The sequence below is a fragment of the Tachypleus tridentatus genome, chromosome 2, assembly GCF_004210375.1.
Source record: "Tachypleus tridentatus isolate NWPU-2018 chromosome 2, ASM421037v1, whole genome shotgun sequence".
NCBI classification, from domain to species: Eukaryota; Metazoa; Arthropoda; class Merostomata; order Xiphosura; family Limulidae; genus Tachypleus; species Tachypleus tridentatus.
In genome coordinates this window covers 135,936,080-135,959,276 of record NC_134826.1, presented here as the reverse complement: position 1 = coordinate 135,959,276, position 23,197 = coordinate 135,936,080, and the positions used below count along the sequence as shown (strand labels likewise).

Genomic DNA, 23,197 nt, shown 5'->3' with positions numbered 1-23,197 from the left:
AATTCTAAAATTAGATATAAAATTATATCTAAAATATAAAATTTTAGCAATTTCGAACAATTCACTTTTGTTATATTTATCTAGTTGTTAGAGTCACGGCAATTCAAGAAAACTTTGATAATCAGACATGATCAAATCTTGTTAGCACTGATAAACGTAAATTGAAATAAGATTTGAATTTTAATTTATTTCAGATTTTGTCTTTTATTCTTATCTTGGACATAAGCCCCCAATTTATTATGTTAGTTATTATGATTTTAAATAGCCAGACATTTTAATTTTAATTTAGAACTTGATTAAATGTTGATACGTATTAAATTTATGATATTTGCCAACAAGATTGCTATGAACAATTTCTCTTAACACAAATATACTCTCTTTTTCATAAGTACGTTTTTCCAACAAAAATATCTGATGTTCTTGTACAAATACTAACATCCATATTTGATTCCTTGAGGGTTATAATGTTCGAAATCTACAAACGTTAATGGTCAAGTTTCTGTAGTTTTCCAATTAAAAGGTGTTTATTGCAATTATACCTCTTGTTGCTTATAGTAAATGACTGTAGTAATCCAACAATATTCTGTATAACTGTCTCTCCACATCTTGGGGCTGCTAGCTTTTATACTTATTAGGCATGATTTTTGAAAATTCACTTGGCCAAAAATATTCAAAAATACGTTAGAGCTTTTGTAAAATGTATATTTTTTATTCATATTCTCGATAATCTATTACAAATTTGGTAAATGGGCAGGACTTGCACAATACATATGTTACATGTATTAAACTGAAACAAACGTAGATATTAAAATAAATGTATACCATTAAGTTCCATTACAATTATAAGTAGCAGCACTGAAAGTGAATAGCAAAAGTAATGTACTGTATTAGAATGTCCCTTACCTAAAATTTTGTAGTATAGTTATAATTTATTCTGTTGCTTCTATATTTTACACATCTTACCATGGACACAATTTACCCCTATTTAAAGTTCTCTATCTAACATTTCTTAACATACATATTTAGTGAATTTCCTGTGACATAATTTATCGTATGCTCTTACTCGTTTAAGCGCGAAGAAACACTGCATCAACATATACTTGAGGGTAAAAAGTTCTAAGCTCTTATTACATGGTGGTCTCTTAACAAAACTGTAACTGGTATATTCAGTTAAGTATTTTAGAAGAGCAAGAGTCTTATAGTGTCCTTACAGTAACCATGTTTTGTCACTAATACTTGATGTTACCTCCCTTGTAATATAATTTCTAAAACCAGTGATGTCACAGTGCCCTGAATTTTGCTATGCAGGCTGTGAACTGATTCTTTGCTTCCAGCCCCTGTAAACAAAGATAACATTAATTAATAAACCTACAATTACAAAAACCTGAAGTGCCCTTTTTTCATATTATTTTGGTAATATTTGATGTGGAAAAAAAAACAGTCTAAGAAGTTTAATACTTTCTAATTTCTAATACAGTGAACATGTTTCTTGTCACCTGTAACAGATACATGTGGTTTTGGATTAAACAGTAGATAATGTCAAATATTTCAAACTGTGTACTATAACAGCTGTTTTACTAACATAATGCAGTTGATTCTACACAAGTCAGCAGACAAGTATACGCACGCATGAGAAGTACCGAAGAACATCTGAAATCATATAACAACAAAGACACCTTCAACAACTGAACAGTCCCTAGCTTAATCTCTTTTATATTCCTTACTTACATTCATCGAGTTCTGTAAACTTTTAAAACAAAATACAAATTTTAGATACATTTAAAATTTCTACACAACTGTTATCATTGGGCTAAGAAATAATGGTCTTATTCTGAATGATACTTGGAACTCTGTCAAATAACTGGAGTTTTATATCCTACAACACTTCAGAAATTACTCTTTTAGTGAACAAGTGTAACATAACACTATTTTAAAGATTTATGCTATATTACAGGATGTAGGTGTTATAAAACATTTAATATTGATACCATATTACAGAATATAGGTGTTATACAATATATAATATATGTATTATATTACAGGATATAGATGTTATGTAATAGAACATTTAAGATTTATATTATATTATAGGACATAGGTGTTATATTACACAACATTTAATATTTTACTGTATTACAGGACATAGGTGTTATATTACACAGCATTTAAAATGTATACTGTACTACAGGACATAGATGTTATATTATACAACATTTAAGATGTATAGTATATTACAGGATATAGTTGTTACATAATACAACATTACAGATGTGTAGTATATTACAGAATATAGGTGTTATATTACACAACATTTAAGATTTATACTATATTACAGGATATAAGTGTTCTTCACATAACATTCAAGTTTTGCATTATATTATAGGATACAAGTATGACATTGCAGAATTTAGGTTTACATTCTAAGATGTAGGTTTTATGTTACAGTGTTTAGGTATTATTTGGAGGATGTTAGTAGATGTTGTATCTCACAACATTCATTGAGCCCTTGTTAAATTCATCACTGAAACTGAAACAGAAGATCAGTCAATGATAACCCTGGAAGTTTCAACCATCAGACTTCAAATATGCAGAAGGTTTTCCTTGCTCTTAATATGACCATATTCTATACTGAATTCAAATGAAATCACATCTACTGAGTCGATACAAATGCTTTATCATTAAGTCCATTCTCATCTGTATTTGAATGTGAAGAAACAACAAGTACAACATTGTAAATAAATAATTGCATTAAAGACAATACAATAAATATATATATATATCAGGCATTAAATGATACATCTAGTTTAATAATTAAAAAACTTAAAGATTATTTTGTAAAATGTATTTAACCTACTTAGTTTCTTATTTTTTTATTAATGCTTTTTGGTAATTAAATTTTGATGTGATTTCAATTTAATTAACTAGTTATAAGCCTAAAAAGGTATTAATTCAATAAAATAATCAATATTCATGTTAGTCTAAACTGGCTTGAAATAAGCTTTAATTTAAAGACGAAAGAAAAAAATGCCTATAAATACTTTAGCATCAAGGTTAAGCTCCTTTACCAGGAGACGATTAACTAACACAATGTAAGGGTCCCTCTGATGGTGGACGCATAACAACAGTTCATACTGAAATACGTAAAAGATATTTTATGATCCGGTTCATTGTAAATGACGATAAATAACTCTTTGTACACAGTCTGCTTTAAGTCACAACTTTTACAAAAAACTGTAATCTCACACAGAAGAATATTCCTAGTGAAAACCATAACAGATTACACCGTAAATAACAACTCTGGAAAGAAACTATACTACAAGTTGTTTAGTTGCAATTGTTTTTACTACGCCAAAACCACGGATGTTCTGCAGCAAAATAGGAAAAAAAAAACAGGTTTACATGTTTTAAAGTAATAAGAACAAACGGTTCATATGATACAAACAATTTCACTGTTCTACATATCAACACAACGATGTAAACACAGGTATCATATCTAAGTAAGGGCTGCAACTGATGTATCAACAAGGTAAAAGCTTCTATCGTGTCTAGGTGAGAAGTGTAACTGATGTATCAACGAGGTAAACACAGTAATCAAATCTAATTGAGAAGTGTAACTGATGTAACAACAAGGAAACATGGCTAGAACATCTAGGTAAGAAGTGTAACTGATGTATGAACAAGGTAAATCATATATGAATATGAATTATGGTTTCCAATGGGAACTGTATAAGATATTAAGCTGATAAGAGCAGATACTTGTTACGAAATTTTATTTACCAATACTTTGTGGAACAACAAAAAAAGAACAAAGTTGAATTAATTACAAGTCATCAATAACAAAAGTAGTTAGAACAACAAACATATACATAAATATACACACACATATGCAGATATACATATAATATTTGTATAAGTACAATAGATGTACACACACACATATGCAGATATAAACGCAATATTTATATAAATCTAACAGATGTACACACATGTAAAGATGGCCCGGCATGGCCAAGCGTGTTAAGGCGTGCGACTCGTAATCCGAGGGTCGCGGTTTCGGATCCCAGTCGCGCCAAACATGCTCGCCCTTTCAGCCGTGGGGGCGTTATAATATGACGGTCAATCCCACTATTCGTTGGTAAAAGAGTAGCCCAAGAGTTGGCGGTGGGTGGTGATGACTAGCTTCCTTCCCTCTAGTCTCACACTGCTAAATTAGGGACTGCTAGCACAGATAGCCCTCGAGTAGCTTTGTGCGAAATTCCAAAACAAACAAACAAACACATGTACAGATATAAATGTAATATTTATATAAATACAATAGATGTGCACACATTTGCAGATATAAATTCAATATTTACATCAGCCGTAACACCAGAAGAATAACAAAAAAAACACGCTTTACTAATCATACTTGAACTTATAAAGAATAATCCACACATATATTTATTACTTATCAAATTAATCGAGAAAATAACAGCGCCGCATCTACTGGGGCAACAAAGTTAACCATACTACTCTTATATGTAATAAATAACCTTTTTAGCAATTCACTCAAAGTTTCAGTTCCGATATTTTCTGTGAATTAAGTAGTATCATCTATTTAAACGCTGGTTTAAATGAAGTCGTAGTATATTTAAAAGTTTAGTCTTAAACAAAGAGTTCATTAGCCTCTTCTCATTTACACGTTTAACTTAATAATAGAAAATATTTCGAGATTAAAATGCGTTATCTCTGTAGGTTATTAATGTGAATAACGTCAAACAAAAACGCGAAATATTGCAGTGAATGAATGTTTTTAGGGTAAAACTTTTATAAGTTGTGACATCGAAAATTCGAACACTTTTTGCGTAATGTCATCGTGGCACTATCAATAACTGGATTTATAAGTTTAAATCATGGACATTAGTCGAGAAAAAATATCAAGAAATTGCTGCATTGTAACTATAATTGGAGTAAAAATATGTATTGTAAACATCGACCGAAAACTTTCCAAAAATATTAAATCAAATTGCAAAAATGCTTCAAAACATTGTCAATAGACATAGTAATGAAGTTTTATAACTCTAAGGGCAGTCCATTACTAATCAATATTGATATTCAGTTAATAATGTAACCCGCTTTTGAGTTGTGCATAATCGCGAAACACAATACTAATAAGTAAACTTTATGATATTCGGAATGTTTTTTGAATAGTACTTGAAAACGCTCAGAAATGTCGTACGTGTTTTCAGTATTTCGTACCTTATTTTTGACGTATCTCTATACACAAAGAGAAATACAGAACGTTCTTAAAGCTACTAGATATTAAAATACAAACAACTGTAGCCCGTCGAAGAAAAAGGGATAATTTTTACCACCGTCGAGGCAGTGAAACGTCGGTGAATATTCATTAATGAATTCGTAGGATGTTCACACAATCAACTTGATATAAATGACTGACGAATTGTTTGCTGTAAATATTAATTAATCTGTGCAGTTATTCGGAGCTAGTTTTGTTACAAAAATGTATGACAACAACAAAATATTAGCTTTACATTAGAATCAAGTTTTAGGTTCAAAGCGTAAAACGATTTTCGCTAAATATTTGCTAATTATTATGGATTTTTCCCCTAGGAAACGAGTTCAATGAAAATATGAGAATTCATTGTTAATATTTTCTAAAATATATCTTACTAACGAAATTTACTTTTTTATGATAGAAAAATAACGTGTCACAAACTACATTGGTCATAATTCTTAAAGGATCTTTAAGACTGATTATCAACATATTATTGAAATCCAGATAAACCTTGTAAACACCATTTTAAGAAATATAGTAAAGGAGGTACATAAGTCTGTTAGGAGAAGGTAAATGTTATCACTTGCGAAAGTTAAGGTTGGTGTGGACGTAGGTAGAGTACCGACAGTAAAAACAGCTTTTTGGGTTGTAAGTGAACAATTTGTGTTAATAGTTTTGTAGGAATGGTATATTGATTAGTGAGAAGACTGTAGTGTATTCTTGTGTAATTTAGCGAATGATAACGTTATGCGTGTTAATGCTTCTCCGCTCTGTGTAATTTGAATAATTTGAAGCACACGTATATGACGTTATTGAGACCGCAGGCGAAGCCGTTGAAGTTTCTTCAATCTCGTACAGGTGGATGATATGAGGTGCCGGTGTGTCGTCTGTGCGATACAGAAGTTGTTCGTGCAAGATTGAAGTTTAGCATGCGTGTGCCAAACATAATCGCATCACTCTTAAGTAGTTATAGTCGTACGAGTATTATGAACTTCATATGGCAGTTTATACAAGAACCCAAAGGGTACAAATGGATATGCGACTTCGTGTGCCTAATTTCGTTCGTAATCATATACTGTAGTGAAAACAAAAACAGAACTGGATACAACCAGTTCAGTTTCTCTAGAATACGAAATTGAAGTTAATTCATTTCATTAGGAATAACTGCTGAATTATGTAACACGTTCACCTTGAATACAAGATACAGCGTTGTGAGTTGGCTTCCACAATCCCCGGAAAGATGCCCTATTCAAACAAATAATCTACTTCAACCTTAGGAGAAGACGATATTTAACCAGCTGTAGAATATTGGCAAGAGTATCGTGTCAGTGTTCAAAAACCATTTTACTCTTGTTGAACCACATGTAATATTTCAGCAGACTAAAATAATTAAAAAAATCGTAAGCTCTCTAGACAGTAGAACTGGGTAATTATATAAAACGTGGAACAATTTTGCAACAAAAGCCCATACTTTTTGTGACATAGGTGTGTGTTTTTCTTTTAGCAAAGCCACAAAGGCTACCTGCTCAGCCCACCGAGGGGAATCGAACCCCTGATTTTAGCGTTGTAAATCCGGAGACATACCGCTGTACTAGCGGGGGGCTGTGACATAGGTCACAGAATAAAAAGTTGTATAACCGATTCCACACATGCTAGACCCAATGAACATGCTTCTATCCGACACATCTGATGGAGATACAAAGTTACTCTGACAGGTAAAATACAATGTGCACTACGCCAACAGAAATACCTCGGAACACGTTCAAGAACTGGGAGCAGGGGCGTAGATCCTGGGGGGGATGAGGATATACATCCCCCCTTCATTTTAGGTGGGGGGTATGGTGCATACAATCATCCCTCCCTACAGTTTGGTCTGTTGAATTGTTTTATTGCATCACACGCCTACAAATTGTGTTTTGTTCTTGTGATTCTCGTGTTCTTACCCATCGAATTACATAATTAGGCCTAGATGTAGGCTTTTTCAGTAGCCGAAATGTACATCTTTAATATAGGCGTGCTTCTAAGCTTTTCGATCTAACTTATAGTTCGTAACTTCGTAAGTATCAGTCAGTAGGCCTAAGTATACATCAAAGTATCGTAACAACAAGATTACTCTGTACTGCATGTCTACAGCTTTCAGCTTCACGTAATCAGAGATTACCAATTTGCAAATTGAACAGTCCACATAAGTGGTTGCAAAAATCATCCCCCCTTTCTACCCTTCAGCCCATGAAACTTGAGGTTTACCCTGCATATAGCTACTGGAAGTAGCTTGATATATAGTAACTGAAAAGTGCATCTTTCTAACAAGAAGTCGGAATCTTTGGGAAGTTCTCTGATGGACTGGACTAGTTGTTCATACCAGCATAGACAAATAGAACCTATAGGTACCAGTTGGGAAAAACTAAGACTAAAATACCATAAAACGGGCACCTAAAAAGTATCGTATCAAGAAAGTATCAGGATGACTGGATAAATTTACAATCCAGATGGTCAAAGCCAGGTTTAAAGCCCTAACTTTAGTATCCAACAAAGGAAGGGGGCGAATCTGCCATTAGTTATTGGCAAATTCATTGTTTATGTGACACAATTTGGTTTTACCTCCACAAAGAAATCCAAAAGAATGAGTTAACTATTTCTTCATATTTTAGTAACTGAAAACATTGTGCCCACACAACACAACATGGGAGAGAGAATTCTTTTACAACTACTGCACGAAAATAAATTTGTACTTGAATATTCATATTCGTGAATAGCATTACTAACTTCTTGATAAAGATATTTCTAATTCTCATCTTCAGACAAAAAAACAGTAAGTGTTACTACCCATACCAGCCATTCTGAGATGTATGTTTTTCATTTCAAGTGGGTTTTTTGCTATCAAGAAAGTAACTTCTGAACCATTTAATTGGTTCCTTTATCCAATGCAACCCCAAAGGCACATCTTCACAATATTGCTACTTCCCTAATCAAGCTGCATTAGGTTTAGAAATATTTAAACATGCACCACTAGCCATAGGTCATGATGCACAGGTTAATTGTAACAGACTTGTTGAAAATGATCATAACACTCTTGTATATCTTCTGTTTTGGAACTCTGTTTGCAGATGAAAAGTCTGAGTGTTAACCCACCAAACATTGTTATATAGCTCAGCTTCAACAGATCTTGCCTCAGTTACTTCATCTGGTCATATTTTTTATATTAAAATATCAATTGAATATCCTCTTAATAAAGCAGATAATATATTCTGATGACGGCATAACAAACATTTGGTCTTAGTCTGTATAACACTCTATTTTATAGCTCCTTTCACTTCTCCTGATAAATAATATGCACTATTCTTCAGCTTGGGGTTGTCAGGTAATGGTCAAAAGAAAGATGTTATGCTTTTTGAAACTTTGGGCCAGGGAATATGTGGATTTTATTGTACAGGCAATGGTTGAGTGGGAGTGGTAAGTGCTTGGTACATGTGGGTGTGAATAGAGAGTGAGGCCGACCAACGTATTTCATTCCAAACCCTATGAAGTATGAAACTACGAATGCACATGGGTGATCTGAGTGCACACCTCTCCTGAGAAGAGCAGCTTACAGTGCGAGACACTGCAGAGGAATAGATGGTATGCTTAAACCTCCTGGAGAACTGGGAAGTTTGAGTGTCGATCTAGCCACCAGTTCTGACTTATTGTTCCATGTAAACTGGTAGATTAAGTGGTCCAAAGATGTACTACCCCATCTAGTTGGGGTAGATGGACATAGATATCATAAAAGGGAATCTACAGTGTTAGTGTTTCCAGTTTGTCCTAGGGCCATGGGAAACCAAATGCCAAAGCCGTGACCTCTGTCATCCAATGGATTGGAAAGAGGAAGTCATTCTAACTATACTATGCATTGGCCAGTTTTTTAACTGATTTTCTTTTATCTCGGACTGTTCCACTAATATGGAGTCTGTGTGGCACTCGGGTCTTTATAAGCCACATTTTACTGTCTTGCTATCATTACGACTCTAGGTGATGGTGCCATTTTAAACATGTTTTCTCCCAAAGTTTGTCCATAACGTTACAGTGTTATTGGTGATGGTGACACTGTCCATATTGAAAATGTTCTTAGTTTTTTTAAAATTAAAGGTCATTAATCTTTTTAATGTCATTTAACTTTTTAATTTATGCATGAGACCTTTTAAATGAGATTCTCTTAAGACTTGCAGTCCATCTAGTTCAATTTGAAATTAGAAAATGGCTGTAATGACAAAGAACTCGACCAGGACTGGAAAGGCCAACTTCAGATGACTAACGTTGCTGTTCAAACCACCGAGTCATCCTGGCAAGTTATTAAAAATTTTGCTACAAGTCTCTTAAAACTTATTTTACTTTTTTTAAAAATTCCCATAACTTCAAATAACTCTGAACCAGGACTAGAAAGGCCAACTTCATGTGACTGGTGGTTTTGTTCTTCCTTGTTAGTCTTTTTGGCGAGTTAGCATGATTAAAATTATGCTATAGAATGTCCTCGACAATTTATATTATTGTAGTTTTTCTCTTAATGCTGTAGACTAGGTGTAAACATTGGTTTTATGCTATTCTTTTGCACTTGTGTTTTAACTTTTTCCCTGGTTTTTGGAGCAGATAGCCTAGCTGCTTGTGCTAATCTAATCAACCAATCCAGCCAAACCCTTGGAGACATACAAGTGAACTATTACTTAATTTTGACTTCCATAAATTAATTATGGCACTTAGTAAAGATGTGTGAGACATGAAAAAATGAACAAACCACGACCTTTTTTCACAGTTGATTATCGTCAGGCATAACACTGTACTCCCATTGCAAGTGGTAAGATTCGACCCTCATAATATTCAGTGTAATAATTTACCTTTCTTTAGTTTTTAAAATAGAGTGGACCTGTCCCAGAAGTACTGCAATATTAAGCCAACTCATGGCAGAAGTGAAGCAAGCACTAAGTACTCTGCTGTCATACAAAGTGTTTAATATTTTAAAAAAAATGTATAAAAAGTACAGGATACAACCAGATCAGTTTTACAAGGATACAACATCGAAGTTAATCCTTTTGTGAGGAAGAATTACTCAATTTTATTTGCAAACAGAAATCCAAATCTTTTATGCAATGCAGTAACCTTCGATATAAAATGAGTTATAAGCTGGTTTCCACATTGCCTGAAAAGATACCAGACTGCAATGTACAAAATCGTCTTCCAACTGTAAGAGAAGATATTTAACCCGACGTACAATGTTGGCAAAAGTGTCGCGACTGTTGAAAAAACCATTTTATTCCAGTTGAGCCATAAGACTCAGGTGCATAATGACCAAGAAGCACATCTTTCTAACAAGAAGTCGGGATCTATGGCAAGCTCTCTAATGGATTGGATTAGCTTTTCATACCAGTGTGGACGACTAGAACATATAGGGACCAAAAGGGAAATAGGGTGACCAAAATACCACAATGTGATACCCAAAATGTATTGTATCAAAAAATCATCGGGATAAATTTCAAATCTGTATTGGCAATACCAAGCTTAAAGCCAAAGATTTAGTATCCACACAAAGGAGAGAGAGAGAGAGTTGTTCTTTAAATTGTTGCATGAAAACATTCATAAACGGGATAATTAACTTGTTGGTAAAGATATTTTCAATTCTTATGTTCAGGATAAATAAACCAAATATTTAATTGGTTCCCTGGTCCAAGGCAACCTGGAAGGTACATCTTCACAATGGCACAACTTCCCCAACGAAGCTGCCTTAGTTTTAGAAAGATTTTAAACATGTTCCAATGGCCTTTGAATAAAGATCGACAATGTGGAGAGCATACCCAAAGGAGGTAGTGTCTAAGAGGAAGAAATTCACATTAGTTTTCACCATTATATTCCATCAAGGAACTTAGGGCCGCAATCGTTTGCGGATTCTTCAACAGGTATTTAAGTGAGTAGGTTGTTAGCCCGCTGCACCGAGCCGTCCCTAATTTAGTAGTGTAAGACTAGAGAGAAGGCAGCTAGTCGTCACCACCCACCGCCAACTCTTGGGCTACTCTTGTACCAATGAATAGTGGGATTGACCGTCACATTATAACGCCCCCACAGCTGGGAGGGCGAGCATGTTTAGCGCGACGCGGGCGCGAACCCCCGACCCTCGGATTACGAGTCGCACGCTTTAACACGCTTGGCCATGCCGGGCCCCTAAGAGGAAGAAATTCACATTATTTATGTGACTGAGGTAATTAAGAGTATGACCCCCTGCTTCCAGGTAGAGGAATGACCTTGACACTAGGTGAAAAAATACAAATAAGTTGCTTTCAATGTACAAGGTATAAAGTAAGGGAGACAGAGGAGAACCATGTCTAATACCATGTGAAATCAGAAAAGGGTTAGTTAAAAACCAATTGACTAAAACCCCACTGGTCGCGTTACTGTATAAAGCCCGAATGTATGTAATAATCATATTGGGGAAACCAAACTTGCTCAGTAAAAACCGATAGAAATTCATGATTCACTCTGGCAAGCTTTCCATTAGTTTCGTGAAACATATATGGAAAAAGCTGCTTATTATTGATGTCCCAGAAAATATCTGAGAACCAAGTTCTGTTGAATACTAAGAGTCTGAACACATGTTTGAATTGGTAACACTAAAGATGATATAACTGAACTCCGCTGTAAACTTGAGAATTTTCACATCTACGTTCAACATGGCAATAGGCCTGTAAGAAAAAACGAGGGGCTTCATCTTCAATTTTAAACAGATGATCCCATTCAATAATGAGCCATGTAATTGACCCATTCTGTATACGTGCATTAAAAGCCTGGAGAAATGTCTTCCCTAATATTGGCCACGTGCCTCTGTAAAAACAGAGTCAAACCATCAGGCCCTGGCATCCACCTGGTGGCAAGAGTGAAATAGCTTCCCTACATTGTGATAAGGATAGGTGTTACTAAATCAGCAATACATACAGAATCTAAAGTTCGTAAAAATCAGGTAATGTCTTCCCAAAGGTCATGATGCACAGGCATAGAGCAATACAGTTCTTAAAAATGATAAACTTGTATAATGTTTACTGTCTTGGAACTCAATGACTCACTGCTGAATTTTAATGAAGTAATGTTTATCACGAGAAATCTGACGAGTAACACAACCAGACATGATTGTATAACTCAGCCTCAAAAGATTTAGCCTTGCCACTAATTGTGGCAGAATGGTACAGTGCAGTAATTGATGATCTTGGTCAATGACCTGCTTTATCTGTTCAATATTTTATTGGACCAAAACATCAAGGGAAGATCATTTTAACAAGGTAGATAAAATATTCTGACTGCATAATAATAATAATAATAATAAACGATTGGTCTTAGTGTGTATAACATCCTATTCAGGTGAGAGTTCATTGTACTTCTCCTTTAGTCCACATCACCAAGACGGGCCCACCACATCAACTGAACACCATGAAGTGATTAAGGAAAATAACTTATTCAGTACATCATGCTGGGATAGGAGAGAATAATTGAGTTTCCATATCCCTGGACTTCTATGTAAGGTGTAAAGTCATGGAAAGACAAATGGCCATATAACCCCAAACATGTTGCTGAAAGTTGCCTACTGCATAAACCATTGCTTGTGAAAGAAAACTTAAAGTTGTGAGTTACATAAAAACGATCGAGTCTTCAGGATATCCTTTGACAAACACATCTAAAAGACAATGTGGATCCATAAAGCTGCTGCAGAACATCTTGAAATGTAAAATATTGAAGTATGGTGTCAAGGAGCTTTTCCTCTTTTTACTCCTGGGGAAGGATCACACCCATCTTATACAAAACAGGGTCTAAAACAATTGAAATCACCCCTAAAATGATGTCCAACATGGTTATCAGATAATGGTCCAAACGAGAGATTAAAGAAAGCTGGAGGGACAGCTTGTCCAGAACAAACATTAAAAAGACGAATTTTTCATCCATAAACAGACATGCCAACAGTTAGAACTCGTCCTTGTTAAGATGATACCCAGAAATTTTGGATTAAAAATAATTCCAACACCAAAACTGTTTTTGTCAAGACTAAAACAAGTTAACATTAAATTTACTGATAAAACGAAAATGATCATATGTTTTAAAAAAATGTCCCTTCCAAGAAGAGAACATCAATTTGAAATTGTTAAATAAGGAAATAACAAACTGTTTAGGAACTTTAAAAAGGCCCAGTACATTAAGAATTAAGCAGCTAAACCTAATGATGAGAATAAAAAAAATCAAAATAAAAAATGCTGCTGTTTGACATTTACACTTGAAACTGAACTGCAATGTACCCTTTCTGTTCCTCAGACCATATCCTGATCTGCTGTGTCCAGTCTCATAAGCTGAAATTCTTGACAATATTCAGGTGGAATAGGTGGCACCCAAAGTGGCAAATATGGCTTTGGGGTGAGTGGCAACAGGCAGTTGGGACTCCTCCCCACCATTACACTTGGAGTCGTCCAATAAGGCAGAAGACGCAAGTGCTCATGCAACGACCAGTTGAGAAGGGGGGCAACATTAAAGGGTGTAGCCAGAGAAACTGCAAGTAGAATTTCAACACAAACTGGAGTTTTCTTTCAAAACAGCAGCATTAGAAAGACGAAGTTGTGCTGGTACTGTTGATATTTACAAGGATAACTTACAAAAATCATTACAATGGGGGAAAAACACTTGAAAATATACTGTACATACATACATTGAGGGGGGAACAAGAATAATAATCACAATAATAGCAATACAAAAGGAAATTTTTGAAAAAATCAAACTTTGAAGAGAGGAAAACTTATTTACAGACGTATGCAAGTGAATAGAAAGCATTAAATCAGTTGTGCACAAACGTTTTGAGTCAGGGGCCACAGACTTCTCGTAACCATTGGGAGCCACAAAAAAGTGAAGATTAAAATCGTTCCACAGTTATTTTACACAAGATGGACATCACATTTAAGAACACACAAATAACGATTACATCAAAGAGTTTGCACATTATTCGAAGAAATGTTATGATACGTCAACTGTCAAAATCAGTGCAATGGATGGTGCTGCATGTCATCTATGAGCTTAGAAATGTCTGGCTTGATGTTTGACGTTAAAAGAAGCAAGAATGCTTCCAGATGATCACCAGTCAGCTGATTGTGAGTGTTTTTCTTTAGTTTCATAGGCGAGGAAAGATCTTCAGACTGGCCTGGATCCTTACAGATAAGTGTAATTAACTCGTCCAGCGTTTCGGTTGGCAGAGATCCCACAGCAAGACAGTCGTTAAAAAGGTGGTCGAAGGAGGGTCCGCCAACATACCACACGTGGCTGTAAAATTTCACCAGCAGCCCATTCAGCCCAGGACCAAGCGGCATGGACCGAATGGCCGACCAACACTCGCCAAAGGAGACTGGTTTCACCAGCTGTTCGTGAACAGAATGGTCGAGGGAGGGCAATAACCAAGTAATGTCATCCCACAACCCCTCGTCCACGGGCGAGGCTGAAAACAAATGGCGAGAGTAGCTGAGGCACGCGACCAGAATGTTGGAGATGTCAGATGAAGATTGACCATTCTCCAACACCACACTGGAGATGTGTTGGGTCTTAGCCATCTCCCTTGACTTGCACAGCGGCACTCTGGTGGCAGTTCTGGGATCGAGCGACTTGATCAGACTACAGATGCTCGCTGCACAGAACAGTTTGGAATAATCCAAATCTACATCCCGACAGACTGTCTCAATGTTCGAGAGGACCCAGCGATCCATTGGTCCACCACGAAGAGGGGCAGCCAAGATGTCCTGCTTGCCTCGCAAGGCCAGGCGCTGGGCCCACGAAAGTCGCATGCTGACTTGCCTCAGCAAGGAGGCACTGGCCTCCTTGAGACCTGCCCACCAAAACCCAGTGACAGACTCGACAGAACAGAGCTCCCAAACAAGGGCAAGCAAAGAGTCTCCAACCCCATCCTCGGCAAGGAGGGAGACGTTGAGCCTCCACACAGCTGGGACCCGAAAAACGGGGAAAAATCCCGGAATGTGGCGAGAAACTCCAATTGCCAGACACGTAAAACGAGACATCCACAACCCGATGAAGAGCAGCCCCGCCGAGGCTCTGCCGAAGGCCAGGTGTCACATGGAACCTGTCAAGGCGACAAGAAACGCCAAGACCAGTCCAGGTAGCCACAAAGGCATACCCATGTAGTGCATGCCAGACATCGGAAAATTCGAAATCCAACAGCACTGCACACAGTCCATGTACAATGATCACCAGAAAAATGATCACCCCAATCTTGTGGAGGGCAGGATCCAAAATGGAGTTAGAGTTGCCACCAAGGACGATATCGGCTTGTGTAACCATGAACCTGTCCGAGCCCGAGAAGAAAGCCACCCGCTCCCCAGTCCAGACAGGAGCATAGACATAAACAAGCCAAACTTTACGACCCCTAGCAACAACATCAACGTATACCACCTGCCCCTCAGCATCATTGTGTGAAGCGAGGATGGTCCCATGAAAGTGCTGGTGGTTGAGGATCCCCACCCCATGCGCACGTGTAGAGCCAAATAACCAGAAGGCACGGACAGGGTAACGGGATGAGAATGAAAAGTGGTCCCTCAGAGAGGCAAAATGGGTCTCTTGCAAAAATATGGCATCAACTGCAAAGCTGTTGAATAGGGAGAACACGTAGAATTGCTTAGCAATGCTACGCATCCCCCCGATGTTAAGAGTAATGCAAGAAAAAAAACCATCAACCAAACAGAGGGAAGAACTCAGTGACGCTGCTGCTTCGACAATGTAGATGGAGGCAGGGGCCATGTGGCCTATTGAGGCTATCTGTCCCCACCCCCTCTTCGCACTAGCGGCCACCAACATCCGACCACCGTTGTTGCATACAAGATACTTCCAGACCGAGGTCCAGCAACAAAACGGGACTGCAAAGCCCTTGCACCTCCCCACTTTCCTCACTCAGTCCAGACAGACAGGGAAGACCGGGGAAGTCGAGAAAATTCGTGAACGAGCTGAGCGACAGCAGCTCGTCCAAGGTCAGGGTCTGCATCCCGGGGGAGGGAGCTGGAACATCCACCATCCCCAGAGCCAGGGTCAAGGGTCCCTCAGAATCCCCAGTCTCAGCAATGCCAGTAGGGGAAGACTGTGGCTCCTCAGTCCCCAGCAACCCCCACCAACCCAATCCGAACAGGGGGCAAGATCCTCCTCAGAGGGTACCCTCCCCAACACAGACAGGGTTGGCAGGATCGTGGGTGCCCACACTGCCCCCACCCACCACACTACCCGACAGGAAGGCAAGAGCCTGGTGAGCCAGAACCTCTTCAGGGGCCCCATCCAAACCAGGGCCCGTGGAATGTGCCGAAGTCCCCTCAGAGGCCCCCTCCACCAGAACGGCACCCAAAGTGCCGCCCACCTCCTCAGAGGGCACAGCTACCAATTCCTGGGCAGGTGAGATCCTGCCCCCCGTCACAGGACTGAGGCCCCCTCTCCCCAGACTCAGTAGGCGCCGGGGCAGTCACCCTCTCGGGGACCCCTATCTCAGCCACTGAAGGAGAACGAACGGCCACCCCAGCCTTCGTAGCCCGGGTCTTTTGGGACCGTGAATCGGTCAGCTGCCCCGCAGCCACCAATGCACACGTCGCCACATGCCTCGGGCAACGCGAGGCCACCACCACAAATAGTACAGGTCACCATACAAGTATCGTTGATATGTCCAAAGTCCAGACATATTCTGCACCGCGGGGTCTGGCACTCAGCAACTATGTGGCCCTCGAGAACACAGCGGCAACAAAGCCAACGCATTCCCGGGTAATGGCACATTACCCAGAACCGGCGTTTTCATGTTCAGACACACACGTTGGTTCCCAGTGAACACATTCGGGCATATCTGGTGTGCCTCGTGTTCATCTTTACGCACTTGCCCTTATGCCAACAATACGTTCTTGACGACGTCATGGGCCAACTCGAAAGGAACCGACCGAAGGGTGATCCACTTCACGTTCTATCCGGCCGCTTCCACAGGCACATGCTTATCCCCCAAAGGAAAGTCTCCTTGGGCAAGTAGTCGACGGGCGAGAGCGGCCGATGCCAGCGTCGCCACATAACTCCCGTTTCCAAATTGCTGTAGACACTCCACATAGTTACCCCCGACAGCAGCATTCAGAGCGTCTATGACCTCGTATGGTAGCGAAGCTGCAGGCACCACAAGACGGATGGACCTTGGCCGAGGAGAATGCGGGCGGATGGTAGTAGCCATTCCGATCGCAACACGAACACACACCCACACACACGTTAAAATGAAATAAACCAATAAGCACAACAGTAACGAGCAATACTTTAAATACAAATAAACAAATTTAACTAGACAAGAAAATAATATAACCGACGTCTTACCAACAGTCCTGCACTTCACTTAAGTTTTTGCTGTGGGGAGGAAACGAGAGCGCCCCGAGAAAAACCCACTTTCACAAGACAAGCGCCGAGAGTTTTACCTGTCCTGTGCCCGAGACCTGAAAAACAAAATACATAATATTTACGTGAGTTTTTGCCCTTTGTTGTGTTTTTGTGATTCCTGAAAGCTTTTACCTTTCTATTGCAATGGCATAAATATAGTTCACTCGCACGTCAATCATACAAAGACTATCGATCATGTAGATTCTTTAGGATTTAGCACAAAGATAATTTTACACATATTTGTCTTTTTTGTTCCAAAGAAAGAGAAATTCAATAATAAAACACATTTTAGAAAATATGAACAACGACTCTCATTCCCAACTTTTCACAGGCTGTTCAGTTTACTTGAACAGCCTGTCACCTAGCGGAGAAAGACGTGGTAAACAGTAAATATTTAGCGAAAATCGTTTTTCATTTTGCATCTAAACCTTGATTTTACTTCTAAAATGTATATTTCACTCCTTTAAATGACAAAAGTGGCGCTTAATAACGGTACAAGTTAAACGGCTTAACTAATATTTGCTATAAATAGTTGGTCTGTGCAGCGTTACCAAATACTAAATCGAGGTATAACTCCCTCGGGTTATAAATACGCGTTGAAAATATAGATCTAAATTTTGTGAATGCGAGTTCACCTCTAAAGAACGTATAGTAGCGATTTTGGAAATGACATTAGCACATATTTTCTTGTCATAACAGAATAGAGAATAATTTCACTTGTCAATTTTGTTCTAAAGTGATTGAACCAGCCCGTATGACTTTAATTATTGAAAGTTCTGCAAAATCAACGGGTAATAAACATTTATATGTACATTTCAATTGTTTTCCTATAATATTTCAAAACAAGTGGAATGTTTGCTGTTTGTTTCTTAATGAAATTTATCGCTAACAAGTCACAGATACAAATTCTGACAAGTCAAAACCTCATGAAACACTACATAAGGATGTGACCAAAGGTGAACCCACTTAATATATAGTCACAACATGAGATAAAACATAGATTTGACCCTTCAAAATAATACCACCAATCATTCAGAAGTAAGGTATATTTCTTGTAATATTGTGGGACTGATAACTTGTGCAACTTCAAATTAGATGTGATGGTACTTTAGGGGCATGTAGTAATATCGCTATTGATAATAAAAATCACGACAAAGTACTAATTCCAAAGCCAAATAAAGATATGTTTGGAATAAGAACACCTGCAAGAAAAATTGCTGAATTAAAAACACGATTTTTGGAACCACAGAAGAGAGAAGAAAGTAAAGCAGAAAAGGGGTCATTAAATTTAAAGGTAAGTTTTATTCATAAAAATATCCTATTTGATTGTTGTATAAGCACACGTAGTTGTCAAACAGCATTTAATTTAGACTTTAGCATTCATACTTGAATTGGTACTGAACTAGTTTTAAGCCAAATTTGTAATGGTATTACTATATTTTGGTAACGAGATTCATGGCTTACATTTCATTTCTACTTCTACCCAACCATCAAGACTCGAGACTGAATAAGAGTTGCCTTAAGACGTGGTAAATTCACTCTTTTATACAAAGTTGAACATGAAACATGGTGAAGATATTATACTGACCTGGCGGATTGTGTGGACTGCACACTTAACTTCCAGACCCTTTTTTGGTCATTCTATTCACATACAGGGATATGAATTAGAAACCTTCCATTCCATAGGAGTTTAACTAAAGCAAAAAGGTTGTTTTTTTTAAATAAATAAAATGTAGTTATAGCGTCCAATTAATTTATTAAACCAAACTATTTATTTTCAGACATTTTCTATGCTTTACTGTAATAGTTAAACTTGTTTACAAAAGGTACCTCGCACTTATATTCAGTAACATTAGATATAGAGCTAGTTTGATGAATTTAAATGTCAAAAATACATAAAGGTTTATTAAAAATAATGTCCTATGCAGACACCCTGACTTTACCTGCTAGTGTTCAAATATAAGATTAGTCATATGGAAGCCATAACCATGAATTTTATTTATATAATATTCTGATTATTTTAAAACATGCTTAATATCAAGAGGCAATTTCTGAATTTTTTCTGCTTTGCAAATGTCTTGTGTGTTTACACCTTGACATTGGATAGTGTCATTAGTGATTATGACATGGTCTAACTTAATTGTTTTTAATTTTCTCTGAGCCAATAGTCATTTTACTTCTATCTGAGTCTTGTATGTGATTTTTAGACTCTATTTAGTTTTGAAGTGAAATTATGTTTTTCATTTGACATATTTTAATTTTACGCGTTTACTAGTTCTATGGTGTACATAGCCTAGTTGCTTTGCACCAAAGAATGATAACTAGTGGAATTTGCTGATCAATTCCATTTACTTGATCGATTATATTGATCATTTAGTGATAGTCTTTTAAACCAAAGGAGGAGTACATCTCTAAGACAACAATAGAGATAGTACAACAGGGATTTGTGATTAACCAGTTTCATCTAGAACCCATAACATTGGAAGAGTGGCTACAGAACAACAGCTGTGCTCGTAACTTTGTTAAAAGATTAAATTAATGTGCAGTGATTACAAAAGACACGTGTATGCCCGGTATTTCTTCCGAAGCTAAAGGTGTTAAAAAAAATTAAATATGATAGTTTTTAAATGTTAATAGTTTGAATTGAAAGACATGTCTTGGGAATGAATGGTTGTATATAATCTGTAAAGTCAATGTTTCAAAGTATAGTAGAAGTGTAACATTTTTTATGGTAAAAAACCAGAAATAAAGATTTATTGTTGCTTTTATATAAATCTGAAAGCATGTGTTGATTAAAATATTACAAGAACCCATTATTCAATCTAAGTTGTTTTTTTAAGTTTCCCACAGTCTGCTGTTTTCTTCTGTTAGTGTACTGACCACCAGATATATATTTACTTTATTTTACAATAACTGTTGATAAATTGTCAGAGGGTACCACATGTGTACATGGTTATGAAAAATGTCAGTAACTCAGTTTGTAGCTTATCGAGGTCAATCTATGTAAGAATGAATAGTTGTATTTGAAGGAACATGTTTTTGCTACCTTTATTGATAAGGAAATTTTAGGTATGTTTGAAGATGCAAATTAATTGTTCTGGTTTTCAGTTATTATGCTTTTCAATTATATTATATTTTATATTATATTTTTTTTATATTATGCACAATGAAGCAGCTGTTGTGGTGTCTTAATTCTATATACTAGATGGTATGTTAATATCAAAGTTAATGTTTCAGTGGAATTGTTTACACTTATTGTTTGATCAAAATCTTATTTACCATTGCTTTCATACAACTTGTTTCATTTTTGAATGACAGATTATTAATGCTTGCAAATTATATTTCATTTTGATGTTTGGAATAAGTAACTTGTAAAAATAAGTGTTTTCATTAGGGAAAATTAAGTTTCACCTTCAAAATTGTGGGTTATTTATGTTTAATATATTAACAGCACGATAACACAGGCTGTGTGTTTACATAGCAGTGATTGCTTCTTTTTGGTGCAGACTTTTCTGCCTAATTCAAAATGTCATGTCATGAAAAGTTAGGTCAGAAATCAAAACAATAGAAACTAAAATAAGAAATTAGTAATAAAAAGAAGAATCAACAAAATTTTGCTCAGATTTGTTTATGTATTACAATCTTCTGATATTTTGTCTTACCCCATAACATGTGTGAGGAGATGTATATTAATATAACGTAATGTTTGAAAATATCTATTCGTTTTTTCCAAAAATGTATCTAACTTTTTTCACTTTGAACATCTCTATACAGACCTTAGATCAAATTCTTGGTAAATTTCCTTGATGTTGAACTCATCTTGTTTTTGCTCAGTTACTGCTGTCCAAAATAATTTTCTGTACTATCCTTTATTGCTAGTGCTTATATACTATAAACATAGAAGTATTGTTTTGATGAAATTTGGTTTAAAGAGAAAACAAATTATTGGAATGAAGAAGCTTGTATTCAGTCACAAATAAAAACTAAAAATCTCTAGTGTTATTTTGGTGAACTAAGGGCTTTGTTTGTACAGTGCATTTCCATATATCTTATGAAGCTGTATTAAAATTATTTTTTTGTTTCTTGATCGGATAATTTTCACTCATGTCGCACAACTTACAATTATACATCTTAAACAAATTCAATTTGACAGTTTGAATATTTAAATTAGTACAGTGAGTATTATATATATATTCATAACAAAAAGAATTTAAACAATTAGAAATGCATACTTAAGTTTAATTTTATTTTAGTCATTGTGGCATTATGGACAGATAGCATTCTCAAAACCACCATGGATCAAACCTCTTTTTGTAATGTTAACTTTGTTAGGGTACTGGATGATACATTAAAAATTACCAATTAAAATTTTCTGTAGACTTTCTCTAACTATATCTTGACATTTGTATAATATAAATCCCATTAATAAGAAATGGAACTGTGTATCTCAGTAACCTTGTGGTTTGGACTCTTAGTCAGATGGTCACAAATTTAAAGCTGGTCTATATCATGCTGCTGTCTTCTTGAGTAAGATACTTTACCCATCTTTCAGTCCTCCCAGCTCTAAGAAAGGTATTTAGCTCTTGGCTAGACAAATTACAAACAAATCTGAGATCTCTTTTCTCCATCATTAAAATTCTAGGACTTAGTTAATCTACAAAATGAAAGAAAAAGTAATAAGTACAGGAATGGGTGCTATTTTGAACAACGTGTTTAACATGTTATAAAAAATTAACATGGACATTTTTGGAGAAGATGAGACTTTATTTGTGTGATAAGTTATGAGATGTTGATAATAATATTTTTATGAATATTATTTGGAAGTTACAAGAAGGAAAAAAGTACTTTGAACTACTATTGTACTTTGGATTTATGACCTCGTGCATAATGTCCAGTATATAAACTGTAATTGAAATGATAAAAAGGTCAAACTGCATGTCATTTGTTAGTTTCAGGCATGATATATATGTATATGTAAACTTTTGTTTGTATATAAAAGTAATGACATTGCACCTCTAAAAGTCCAGATCTCAGTTTGTTTTAATAGGCGAAGCCCTTTCGGTTAGAGAAATAAAAAAAAACACTCTCTAATGTTGAAGGTAGTACAATTATAGACAAAATTCTGGAGAACATTGACATTTTATTCCTAAATGTTGTAAGAAAATCATAATATTTAGATGAAGATCAACGAAATAGTACCAAAATAATTTCAGAAACTTCGACTTATAAAAATAAAATCTGGATTAAATACACTTCTATCATTTTTCTATTATCAGTTAGAACTATTATATAATATATCCACTTTTTTAAACTTTTCTATTGTCTAAGTATGATTTTAATGAGTTCTAACGTATATCAAATATAACAAGTTTTGTATTTGTTGTTGCTACAGTGGAGAAACCATAAACATTGGCACTCACATCTTTCAACAAAAAGATGTGAAAGCTATCAGAAACAAGCGCTACAGTTTAAATCTTAACATATGAT

The 23,197-nt window shown here is 36.3% G+C and overlaps 1 long non-coding RNA gene across 2 annotated transcripts in view; it reads right to left on the bottom strand.

Annotated features, from left to right (window-relative positions):
• Nucleotides 1-736: 736 nt before the first annotated feature.
• Nucleotides 737-23,197, bottom strand: part of LOC143236635 (uncharacterized) — a 29,178-nt gene continuing 6,717 nt past the window's right edge. The window contains exons 2-4 of one of the 2 annotated variants that reach the window (XR_013019635.1): nt 19,299-19,404; nt 17,651-17,766; nt 737-1,337 (exon numbers count right to left, since the gene is read on the bottom strand). This is a non-coding gene — a long non-coding RNA (uncharacterized LOC143236635). The remainder of the gene's footprint in view (nt 1,338-17,650; nt 17,767-19,298; nt 19,405-23,197) is intronic. The other variant, XR_013019637.1, reaches the window with a different exon arrangement.